We start from the raw sequence: 13,704 nt of genomic DNA, 5'->3' as shown, positions 1-13,704 counted from the left end.
CCTTGCATGAATGCAGTGGAAGAGTATAGGATTTCTGGCTTGGATCAGAAGCTGACGAAAATAATAATGTTGCTAATCATTTAGAAGGGAAACATTGGGGATCAACAACACAAGGGCTAGGGGTGTTAATCTCCCAGTACAGTCAAAACTCTACACATAATTTTGGCTCCCTGAAAACTTAACTACTAATAGCCTACTCTTGACCGGGAGCCATATCAATAATATGAACAGTTGATTAACACAGATTTTGTATGTTATATGTATTATATCCTGTATTCTTACAATAATACCTAACTTTTTCTTAATTTTGTTTTTTTTTTGGTATTTCTAGGCTACATAGTTTGTGTGTGAGTTTTTTCAAATTGTTGCAAATCTCCAAGAATTTTTCCAATCTATTTATTTAAAAAAATCCATGTATAAGTGGACCCACACAGTTCAAACCCATATTGTTTTGTTTTGTTTTAAGATTTTATTTATTTGCGAGAGAGACAATGAGAGACAGAGAGCATGAGAGGGGGGAGGGTCAGAGGGAGAAGCAGACTCCCTGCCGAGCAGGGAGCCCGATGTGGGACTCGATCCCGGGACTCCAGGATCATGACCTGAGCCAAAGGCAGTCGCTTAACCAACTGAGCCACCCAGGCGCCCCAAACCCATATTGTTAATGGGTAAACTGTATTTATTGATTAGCAGCCATGGGGATGACTAAGATCACTGAGGGTGTTTGTCATGTGAGTAGAGGAGGGAACTAGGCAGAACCCTGGAGAATCCCAACTCTGAGCAGGGAAAGGGGTGAAAAGAAGTGAGCCAGTGAAGAAGCCTGAGAAGGAGTGGTCGGAGAGAGAACAGAAGCAGAGGAATGAGAAAATTTTTATTTATTATTTATTTATTTATTTATTTATTTATTTTTTGGGATGAGAGATTTTATAATGAGGCAATCAAACCCAGTGATATTAACAAAAAAGCCTTTCACCAAATTGGTAAACACAGAAGCCAAAATGAAGGAAGTCTGGAATCACTGGAAAGGGAAGTAGTAGACAAAAAGAAGTATGGGCAAGTTTTCTTCCAAGTTTGGCCATGAAGGAAAGAAAGAGGATTTGAAGTAGAAAATATAGAGTCAAGGAAGGTGGGTTTTTTTTTTTTTTTGACAGATAACAATGATTAGAAAAATGCCTTGTTAGCAAGGAAAATTTCAGACAAAAAAAAACTAGAAGGAATACTATGGTGAACCAATATGTAGACATCACCCACTTTCAGTAGTTAGCAACTTATGGACCCTTGTGTTTCATACATGTCCATGACCCACTTTCCCCTTTCCCAAAGTAATTTGAAATAAATCCCAGAAATTAAATTACTTCATCCACAAAATATTTCAGCATGTATTTCTACACTTGATCTTAGCCAAAAGGCTGAGAAGCAATCAGCATGTATTTCTAAACAAAGTTTTTTAAAGCATAACTGTAATGATATCACACCTAAAGGGCGCCTGGGTGGCTCAGTTGGTTAAGCGACTGCCTTTGGCTCAGGTCATGATCCCAGGGTCCTGGGATTGAATCCCACATCAGGCTCCCCACTCTGCGGGGAGCCTGCTTCTCCCTTTCCCACTCCCCCTGCTTGTGTTCCCTCTCTCACTGTCTCTCTCTGTCAAATAAATAAATAAAATCTTTAAAAAAAATCACACCTAAAATATTAATATATCAAATATGTGATCAGCGTTCAAATGTCACTCACTGTTGCTTAACTCTTGTGTGTTGTTCAAATAAAGTCCATATGTTGTTGTTGATATGTCTCTTAAATCTCTTTATATACAGTTTCCCAGGGACTCTTATTTTATTTTTATTAAATTTAAAAGATACCTGAAGTATTTCAATAGGAAATAGGATAATCTATTTTTTTAATTTAAACATTTTTAGTTAATATACAGTGCAATATGGGTTTCTGGAGTAGAATTCAGTGATTCACCACTTACATACAACACCCAGTGCTCATTACAACAAGTGTCCTTTTTAATACCCACCACCCATCTAGCCCATCCCCACCCTCACCTCCCTCCATCAACCCTGAGTTTGTTCTATATCATTAAGAGTATCTTCTGGCTTGTCTCCCTCTCTCCTTTTTTTTTTTTCTTTTTCCCCTTCCCATATGTTTTCTTTCTTAAATTCCCCATATGAGTGAGAGCATATGGTATTTGTCTTTCTCTGAATCACTTATTTCACTCAGCATAAAAATACACTTTAGTTCCATCCACATCATTGCAAATGACAATAGTTCATTCTTTAAGATGGCTGAGTAATATTCCATTATATATATAAAACATCTTCTTTATCCATGCATCAATCGATGGACATTTGGGCTCTCTCCATAGTTGGCTATTGTTGATAATGTTGCTATAAACACTGGGGTACATATCTCCCCTTCAAATCTGTATTTTTGTATCCTTTGGGTAAATACTTAGTAGTGGAGTTGCTGGATTGTAGGGTAGTTCTATTTTTAACTTTCTGAAGAACCTCCAAACTGTTCTCCAGAGTGGCTGTACCAGTTTGCATTCTAACCAACAGTGCAAGAGGGTGCCCCTTTCTCCATATCCTCACCAACACTTGTTGTTTCCTGTGTTGTTAATTTTAGCCATTCTGACAGATGTGAGGTGGTATCTCATTGTGGCTTTGATTTGTATTTCCCTGATATTTCCCTGATCTTTTCATGTGTCTGTTAGCCATATGGATGTCTTCTTCGGAACCATGTCTATTCATGTCTTCTGCCCATTTCCTAACTAGTTTATTTGTTTTTTGGGTGTTGAGTTTGGTAAGTTCTTTATAGATTTTGGATACTAACCCTTTATCATATACATCATTTACAGATATCTTTTCTCATTCCATAAGCTGCCTCTTAGTTTTTTTGATTGTTTCCTTTGCTGCAGAAGCTTTTTATCTTGAAGTCTCAATAGTTCATTTGTTTCCTTTGCCTCCAATGATATGTCTAGTAAGCAGTTGCTACGGGCAAGGTCAAAGAGGTTTCTACCTGTGTTCTCCTTTAGGATTTTGATGGATTCCTCTCTCGCATTTAGGTCTTTCATCCATTTTAAATTTATTTTTGTGGACGGTGTAAGAAAGTGGTCCAGTTTCATTCATCTCTTTGTGTCCTCTTCAATTTCTTTCATAAGCATTCTGCAGTTTTCAAAGTACAGATCTCCTACTTCTTTAGTTAGGTTTATTCCTAAGTATCTTATTGTTTTGGGTGCAATTGCAAATGGGATCAATTCCTTCATTTCTTTTTCTGCTGCTTCATTAATTGGTATATAGAAATGCAACAGATTTCTGTACATTATTTTTATATACTGCAACTTTGCTGAATTCATGTATTCGTTCTAGCAATTTTTTGGTGGAGTCTTTTGGGTTTTCTACATAGAGTATCACGTCATCTGCAAACAGTGAAAATCTGACTTCTTCCTTGCTGATTTGGATGACTTTTATTTCTTTTTGTTGTCTGATTCCTGAAGCTAAGACTCCCAGTACTACGTTAAATAGTAATGGGGAGAGTGGACATCCTTGTCTTGTTCCTGATCATAGGGGAAAGGCTCTCAGTTTTTCTCCATTAAGGATGACACTAGTTGTTGGTCTTTCATATATGGCCTTTATGATTTGAGGTATTTTCCATCTATCCCTGCTTTGTTGAGGGTTTTTACAAGGAAGATGCTGTATTTTGTCAAATGCTTTCTTTGCATCTATTGACAGGATCATATGGTTCTTTTTTTAAGATTTTATTTATTTATTTGACAGAGAGAGAGCACAAGTAGGGGGAGCAGCAGGCAGAGGGAGAAACAGGCTCCCCACTGAGCAGGGAGCCCCATGCAGGGCTCTATCCTAGGACTGGGAGATCATGACCTAAACTGAAGTCAGACGCTTAACAACTGAGCCACCCAGGTGCCCCAGGATCATATGATTCTTAACCTGTGTTTTATTAATGTGGTGTATCACGTTGATTGAGCTGTGAATGTTGAACCATCCCTGCAGCCCAGGAATAAATTCCACTTAATCATGGTGAATAATTCTTTTAATGTACTATTGAATTCGATTTGCTAGTATTTTATTGGGAAATAGGATAATTCATTTAGGAAGGTCCCTGAGGATATTCAATATGGAATCACAAAATTATTTATTGAACACGTAGTATGTGCCAGACGTTATACTAAGCACTTAACATACAAATATTACAGCATTTTAACCCACACAAATACCCTTAGAAGTCATTATTATCATTCTTGTAATGGTCAGGACTATTTCAGTTGAAGTGAAAGAAATTTTAAAAGGCTCAAATTGGGTTTAAGCAGAGAAAGGAATTTATTGACTCATGTAACTAAGGACAAAGGACCACATCTGTATTGTTTCCTACAGTATGTCCATACCTGAAGCAGTGCTTGGGATGCAATAGGCACTCAACAAATATTTGTTAAATAAATGCACTGAAAAAAAATGTAGGGGTAAATGGTTTCAGTCATGGCTGTATCTAGGGATTCAAACCATATCATCGGGATCCAATATCTTTCAGCTCCCCTTTCCACTATACTGATGTCACTCTTAGTAATATTCTCTCCTTAGGGTGTCCCCCACTAACAAGAGGTTTATGTCTACCCTCATTCTAGTCCATAAAAAGGAAATCTCTTTCTCCATTGTTTAAAGAACAATCTTATATTACTTTTTAATAAATTAAATCATGTGTCTATCTCTGAACCAGTCCCTATGGTACACAACTAATTAGCTAAACAAGGTTCAGTGTCCATGCATGCAAAAACCACTGTATCTAAAGGAATAAAATGTTGGATGGTCATGTCTGGGGAAAAAACAGGAGTGAAATCAGCCCCTCCTCACCCAACCATGTGGAATGGGAGTGGAAAAGAGGTGGTTCCCAGAGGAAAAATATGGGTTCTACTACCAGGAGGAATAACAGGCCCTGGGTAGGCAAAAACAATAAATGTCCTCATTTTATGGAAGAAGAAATTGAGTAAATTGCCTCAAAAAGGCAGTAGACAAGTATAGTTAAGGACACAGGTTACAGAATCTGACAGTCCTGTATCTGATTCCTCCTTTTCTATTTCTTGGTAATGTAACATTGAGCAAGTTCTTTAGCCTCCCTAACCCTCAGTTGATCATCTGTAAAGTGAGGGTAATGATAAAACCTATCTCATATATCTGGTGTAAGAATTAAATGATAGTAATGTCAGAAAAGCCCTTAGCACAGTTCCAAGAACATAATAAGCACTGAAAGATAATAGCTATTAATGCCATCTAGTTCATCTAGTGTGACACAGTTAGTATGGGGCAGGATATTGTACTAAGGTTCAGTAAAATGGAATGTGGATGGGCACATGCATATTTATCATCCTTATGTACTTGCTTTTTGAGAGCAGTAAACATGGAAAATATGATTGTACACATGGAAAAAGGTGCTCCCGCCATCAAGGCATATTTGGAGACCTACTGTTATTGTCTGGAGGGGGAATTAGCATTCAGTGGCAGTTCTCATTAACTTTCTAGTCTTCAAAATCTCTGCACCAAAGGTTTGTGATCTCAACTGTCACTGGTCATAGTCTTTCTAAGACTCTACTTTCAAATCATATATATCCATGGATACCAGAACCACTGAGGTAACCTGTTCAGAAAACCCAAGAATTCAGCCACCTTAACATTGGAATCTAAAAAGTTAACCTAGAGGGAAAAAAAATATGCTCTTCAGTCATACAGTTAAAAAGCCATATATAACTGGGTTCAAATTTTGGCTCTGCCACTTCACAGAATTGTGAAGTTCAATTTACTCCTGAGAGTGTATTTCTCCATGTGTAAGGGGATAACAAGTCATGGCTTACAAGATTATTCTAAAGATGTTATGATATAAACATACACAAAGTAACTAGTTCATTGTCTGCACAGAAAGTGCTCAGTAAGTGGAATTTTTCATTCCTACTACCAGCAATCTTTGGCCATCCCTGAGGGAACCATGTTTGCTAACTTTCTTACAGTCATACCTTCACTTCAGGGCCCCACACCTCTCTTGGTCTTAAAGGATACACTCATCAAGATTACTCAACTTGTTCCAGACCACCAAATGCCAATGAAACTTTGACTCTTTCTGGAATAGACTTTTGGCTCTATAGTCCGTGGACCGAATAACTCAGACACTAAACCTTCCAGACCTCTCCTTATGCATTTACATGCATATATATGCACTTGTGGAAATTTTGTAAATATGTGGGGTTTTGTTTATTTTCACATAAATGGCAGCATTCTGAACATACTGTTCTTCAACTTTTAAAGTTTTTATTTACCTCCTTATAAAGTCTTGGAGATATTTCCATAGTATACATTATTTTACACTTGCATAAGACCCAGACAATGAATATACCAAATTTTGTTTAACCATCTTCCTATTTATAGACATTCAGAGTTTCTCAAACTTTTCATTATTACAAACAGTATAATGGTGAAAGAACATCTACATATATGTCTCCTTGTGCATGTTTTAGTTATTCTCTAGTGCAGATGTTAAGAGCTGAAACTATTTTGTCATAGAGAACAATATTTAAAATATTAATAGATACTATCAAATTGTTCCCCCAAATATGGCCATAGCACAATTTACACTCCCACCAGTGTATCAGACTATTTGATTTCCCAGACTCTCCCCATACATGCTATTGAAAACTTATTTATTTATTTATTTATTTATTTTATTATGTTCAGTTAGCCAACGTATAGTACATCATTAGTTTTTGATGTAGTGTTCAAAGATTAATTAGTATTGAAAACTTTTTAAAATTTTCCCATATCATGAGTAAAAATGGATATCTCATTTTAGTCTTTGTTACCCTTAAAATTGATAAGGTTGGACATATTTTCAAATGTTTATAAACTTTTGTGTTTCCTCTTCTTTGAATTATCTATTTATTATATGTGCCATTTTACTGTCAGTTTGTCATCTTATTGATTTATTGAAATATATAATATATATAAACATCATATATATTCTGGGCATTACTTTTTAAAATTTTTAAATGTATGTTGCAAATATTTTTTCCCTGTCTGTGACTTGTCAATTGTCATCTGTTTTTGTTTATGGTATGTTGTGACATGCATAAGTTTTTCATTTTTTATTTTTTTATACATAAGTTTTTTTAAAAGTATATGGTCAAATATCTCATGTTTTCCTCTATGGCTTTTGTTTGTTTGTTTGTACCTTAGGATAATATTGCTTATCCCAAGTTTATTATATATTCTGATAACATTCTTTCAATGTTTTTTATAAGTTTTAACTCTTACATTTAGATTTGTAATCTATGTGTAATTTATTTTTGTGAATTATTTGAGGTAGAAATTTTTGCCCTAATATAGTTAGCCAATTGCTTCAAAAACACTTTAAATGTAAGTCACAGCTTCTTCATTGACTTGAACTGTCAACTTATATTAAATTTCCATGTATACAAGGGTTTATTTTTGGACTCTTCTGTTCACTAGTAATATTAAAAAAAAATACCTCTTGTATCTGTTGGTTATGTCTAAAATATTACTTCTAATGTTATTTATCTGTGCCTTCTCTTTTTATTTTTTGAAATACTCATCAAAGTTTTGTCTATTTAATTGGTCTTTAAATATAAAACAGCTTTTGAGTTTACTGACCAACTCCATGGCTTATTGTATGTTTTATATTTCATTAATTTCTTTCAAATGATCAATCCATTCCTTCTACTTTCTTCTTCAGTTTTTAACATTTCCCATTATGTATGGTGGAAGATCTTAAATCCAAACTGTGGGTCCAACAGAGCCCATCTTCCAAAAGTAGCAGGATTCAAATGAAGGCTATAACATTTTAGCAGTATTAGCAGAATTGTAGTGTTTGAGTCATATACTCAACTCTTAGAGAGCCAGATGTTTTCCAGCACAATGCCTAGCTCATGAATAAGTAGGAGGTTGTTCAGGAGACTTGAGGAAAATGTTATTTGGCAAAGATTCATTATTAGCAGGGTCCATTCCCTACCACAGTTAGGATTTGATTCAGTGGAGCCTGTAGGCTCAGAAATTTCCCATATTGTAGATTCTGTGGTATAAGATTATGTAGTTAAGAGAAAAAGAAAAACTCAAGGAGCTGCAGGTCATGAAATAGGCAATTTATACATTGTAAAGTCACTATGTCCTCTCTCTGAGTCTCTTCTCCATCTGTTAAATGACTTACTGCCTTCTATAGGTTATCTATAGGGTTATCAACTCCCCAAGGGAAGGGATCACAGGTCTGTCTTTTATCACTTTTTTCCAGTACCTTATCTGGCAAACTATAGGTTTTCAATAATTATCTACTGAATAAATGAATGAATGAAGTTCTTTGAGTCTGTGAGATACTGTTGAGATTGATAAATCACAGTATTCTGATGAAGGAAAAATACTGGCCTCTGTGTTCCATATAGAACCTGCATTGTGCTTTGTACATCATAGGACCTTAATACATTTGTTAACTGGATGAATGAATCAGTGAATTAATGATAACAGATTCAGGACTATAACTCAGGTTTCGCAATTCCAGTACTTTAATGACAACATACTTTGGGGAATTTTCTACATGACCACACACACACACACAGAGTGCAATACCATTCAATGTTCCATGGAATGTAAACTGACAAAACCACCAAAGATATTTAATTTGGACACTTAACATCCTCATAAACATAATTTTGTAGTGTAACAGAACTAGCAATAATAAATAAATAGATACACACTGACAGGGGACTGTGGCCTTCTGAGGTCTTTGTCTCTTCAATTGAAATCTGGAATGTTTGGAAGTCGTGTATGCTAAAATGGGGGTAGATTTAGAACAAATAAGACAAAGACATAAATTCAGGTCCTTGTTCCCTCAGCGAGCTGGACAGGTGGTAAATATCAATTGGCTCAAGAAGAGTTGTGATAAATGCAAGGATGATGGTTTCATAGGTCCTTAGGAAAATCTGAGCAGATTTGGGGAATTGAAAAGCATTGGGGGTGGCACCTGTCTCTGATGGAGCAGTTAGAGAAATCATGAGACTAATGAGAGGAAGGATGTAAAAAAAAGAGGAAAGCACTTAAGAAGTCCTCTCTGAGAAGGGTCTATTATAGAAATAGTTTAACTCATTTCACTTTAACATCAATATTTTGAAATTTCTTAATATTTTCCTCTATGACTTTTTGTGCTTGTGTCTTGAAAGAATGATTTTTTTTCTTGTTCATGTGCTTACTATGGGCTAGGTACAGTGCATGGCACTGGAGATGGATGAAGGAGCAAAAGGCACAGCCAGTACCTTGATATACTTACAGTCTACTAAGGGTAACAGACATATCAGCAAATAATTACAACATAGTAAGTTTCATGTAATTATAGAAATATATACAGAATACAGAAATAGTAGAAGAAAGTAAAAAACTAAGAGAGTAAGAAAAGGTTTTAAAGAGGAAGTGATGGCCTGAACAATCCAAACAGGTATTTACTAGGCAGACTAGGTGAGAAAAGGCATTATAGAAGAAGAAATAGTAGTCAAAGGCATAAAAACATGGAATATCATGGTATATTTAAGGAATTGCAAAGGGCAAGTGATAGGCACAGGGTCAAGGATCTTTGCTATTATCTTGTACCTGCTGCAGAACCATTCAAGGGCTTCAAACTAGGGAGTTAAATGGTGGGATCTGGCTTCTAGAGAGAACACTCTGGAAGCAGTATGAAAAATAGATCTAGAGGAGCATATCCACAGAGAATCCTATTGCAATAGTTCAGGCAATAGATAAGGAGGGTCTGAACCAAGACAGCAGTAAAGAAAAGTCAGAGGAAAGACAAAAATTAAGAGCAAACTAGGAAGCAAAAACAGGATTTCATATCAACTTCCAGATACTTCCCCATTTTTGTCTGCCTTTCATAACTAATCTTAAAAGATCTGCACTATTTGATAACACTTCCCCACCTTTCATGTACTTCTCAACCTATTCTAATATGGTTTCTATGTCCAAACCACCACCCAAGATCAATTCCTGCAAGGTTCCCAATGATCTCCATGTCAATAAAGCCAATAGATATATTTTAGCTTTCATCTTACTTGATTCCCTTTCTTTTTTTTTTAAGATTTTATTTATTTATTTGAGAGAGAGAGAATGAGAGAGAGCACATAAGAGGGGGGAGGGTCAGAGGGAGAAGCAGACTCCCTGCCGAGCAGGGAGTCTGATGCGGGACTCGATCCAGGGACTCCAAGATCATGACCTGAGCCGAAGGCAGTCGTTTAACCAACTGAGCCACCCAGGCGCCCTTGATTCCCTTTCTTTTTAAAGTACTCTCTTGATTTTGAAAAAATGGTGGAAGAGTAGGGGACCCTATTCCAACTGGTCCCCAGAATTGAACTGGTTATCTACCAGACCACTCTGAACACCCACGAAATCAGCCTGAGATGTAAGAAGATATATCCGGATCTCTACAAACAGAATATTGCAGGAAGTTGGTTTCAAGGTATGAAGTGGGGAGCCATGATTCCGCAGGCACATATCCAAAGATAAACAGAAGGGGGAGGGAGCTGTGGGGATCCTACACTGCCAGTTAGTGATAGCCTCCTGCACTGGGGACAGGGCACAGACTCACAGACTGGTAGTGGTGGGGAAAGGATTTTAGGGCAGCCCCCTGGACTGAAACCTGGAGCAGTGGGCCCACGTGTGTGAACTGGAGGCATCTGGTGGTTTTAGAAGCACAAAGGGCAGACACATGGCCCCATGCCCTGACCTGGAGGTGAGGGCTGGGAGTGCTGCTGAGGGGCGCAAAACCCAGGACACTGCAGTATATAGCAGCACAGACAGAAATGGAGATAGTGTGGCCTGGAGAGCTCATTAAGAACAGACTGCAATCTCTCTGTTCTGAAAGAGAGGGTTGGAAATGGTCTCTTCTGCTCTGACTCTTGGAAGAGATGCAGAAAACCGCCAGGGAAAGACACCTGAGAACAAAAGCCCCCTAAAACAAGTTTTCACTTAGCCCATCGCCCCCCCCCCCACAGGGGGAAGGCAACTCTGCCCAAACAGGGTTGCCTGAGTAACAGTGTGGCAGGCCCCTCCCCCAGAAGACAGGTTGGGAGAACAAGAGGCTGACAACCCTAAGGTCCTTATAAAAGAGGTGCATCTTCCATGGGTTGTGGTCAATAATTTGTACTCTGTACATTCCCTCAACCACCCCTCAACAGAATGACTAGGAGGAGGATCCCCCAAATAGGAAAGACTCAGAGACTGTGACTTCTGCCACAGATTTACAAATGGATGCAGATATAATCAAGATGTCAGAAATGGAATTCAGGGTAGCAGTTGTGAAGACGATAGCTAAAATGGAGAAATTGATTAATGGCAACATAGAGTTTCTAAGGGCAGAAATGAAAGGTGAGCTGGCAGAACTTAAAAATGCTATCAATAAGAGGGAGGAGCAACATGGCAAAGGAGTAGGAGACCTAAATTTTGTCTGGTCCCAAGAATTCAGCTCGATAGGGATCAAACCATTCTGAACACCTATGAACTCAACAGGAGATCGAAGAAAAGAATAGCAGCAACTCTATGAACAGGAAAGCGACCACTTTCTGGAAGGTAGGACGTGCGGAGAAGTGAATCCGAGGCGATATTCGGGAAGATAGATGGCGGGGGAGGGGGCCTGCATCAGCCGATACCAGCAAGTGATGGAGCAACAGAGCACAAAATCAGAAATTTTAGAAGTCAGCTCTGCTGAGGGACATCACTCCAGTGGTTAAGTGGGGGGTGGAACCCCCTGGGATAGTGTGGCCTCAGGACCCTCGGGGTCACAGAAAGATGGGGGGTGCCTGAGTGTGGCAGAGTTCCTAGGTATCTGAGCAGGGAAGCCGGCTACAGAGACGGAGCTGAGTGGGCGTGCAGCTCAGGGTTGCCATAAACCGTGATCTGCGGCACAGTTGGGCCACTGCTCTTCCAGCAGGGACCCACAAGCAGCAGATTCGGGGAGACTCCCCTTCCCACCAGGAAGAGTGCACCGCAGGGATCTGCTGGGTTTGGAGACTCCAAACGGGGTCATGTGCCATAGCTAGAAATGCTCAGTCACAGGCAGGGTGAGCACAGAGTGCTGTCGGAGACCGGGGAGATGGGAGTGATTGACTGCTTTTCTCTGGGGGTGCACTGAGGAAGGGGGCCCCGAGCTCTTGACTCCTCTGGGTGGAGATTGGGAGGCTGCCATTTTCACCCTTGTCCTTCAAAGCTGTATGGAAAGCTTGGAGGGAACAAAAGCTCCCGAGAGCAAACCCAAGCTGATTACTTAGCCCGGACCTAGCAAGGTGGGGCAATTCTGCCTTCGGCAAAGACATTTGGGAACCATGGCAACAGCCCCTCCCCCAGAAGATCAGCAAGAACAGCCAGCCAAGACCAAGTTTACCCACCAAAGAGAAGGGCAGAACTCCAGCACTAGGGGAATACAGCATATAGAATTCATGGCTTTTTTCCCATGATTCTTTAGTCTTTCAAAGTTAATTTTTTTAATTTCCTTTTTTTCTTTTTCTTTTTTTTTTGAATTTTTCTTTTTCTCTTTATCAACCATTTTATCAATCCTGTTTTTAAAAAATCTTTTTTATTTTTCATTTTTAGAGTCATACTCTATCCATTCATAGTCGTTAACCTTATTTTTGTTGTGTGTGTGTATATATATATGTATATATATATATATATATATATATATATATGGATACAGCTTCTTCTAACAGACGAAAATATACCCTAAATCTCTAGTATATGGCTTTGCTCTAGTCTCCTGCCTGATCACATTCTCTCCCTCTTTTTTTTCAATCCTCTTCTTTCTTTTTTCAACCAACTTCTTATCAATTCCTTTTATACAATCTTACAATTTTCATCGTTACAGTCATATTCCATCCCTTCATCCCATTTACCCTTATTTTTGTGAATATATAAGCTTTTCTTTCTTTAAAATTATGGGAGGCACTTTCTTCTGACAGACCAAAATACACCCAAAATTTAGTGTGTGGCACTGATCTATGCACCAGCCCGATCATATTTGATCATATTCTGTTTTTTGTTTGTTTGTTTTTAAATTTTTCCTTTTTTTTCTTTCTTTTCCTTTCTTTCCCCCTGGTTTCAGGACTCTTCTGATTTGTTTAGTGTATATTTTTCTGGGTTGGTTGTTACCCTGTTAGCATTTTGTTCTCTCATTCATCTATTCTCCTCTGGACAAAATGACAAGATGGAAAAAATCACCTCAACAAAAAGAACAAGAGCCAGTACCGAATGCCAGAGACCTAATCGATATGGACATTAGTAAGATGTCGGAACTAGAGTTCAGAATGAAGATTTTAAAGATACTAGCTGGGCTTGAAAAAAGCATGGAAGATATTAGAGAAAACCTGTCTGGAGAAAAAAAAGAACTAAAATCTAACCACGTCGAAATCAAAAAGGCTCTTAATGAGGTGAAATCAAAAATGGAGGCTCTTACCATATGATCCAGCAATTGCAATACTGGGTATTTACCACAAAGATACAAATGTAGGGATCCAAAGGGGTATGTGCACCCCAATGTTTATAGCAGCAATGTCCACAATAGCCAAACTGTGGAAAGAGCTAAGATGTCCATAGACAGATGAATGGATAAAGAAGATGTGGTATATATATACAATGGAATATTATGCAGCCATCAAAAAGAATGACA

At 38.2% G+C, this 13,704-nt stretch overlaps 1 pseudogene; it reads right to left on the bottom strand.

Annotated features, from left to right (window-relative positions):
- Window positions 1-1,252: 1,252 nt before the first annotated feature.
- Window positions 1,253-1,418, bottom strand: LOC115940909 (U2 spliceosomal RNA; annotated as a pseudogene).
- Between the last annotated feature and the right edge of the window lie 12,286 nt (window positions 1,419-13,704).

Source organism: Leptonychotes weddellii, unplaced genomic scaffold (assembly GCF_054177405.1).
Source record: "Leptonychotes weddellii isolate Sample4059 unplaced genomic scaffold, ASM5417740v2 HiC_scaffold_1539, whole genome shotgun sequence".
Classification (NCBI taxonomy): Eukaryota; Metazoa; Chordata; class Mammalia; order Carnivora; family Phocidae; genus Leptonychotes; species Leptonychotes weddellii.
Note: the sequence above shows the minus strand (reverse complement) of the source record. Positions and strands in the feature narration are given on the sequence as shown.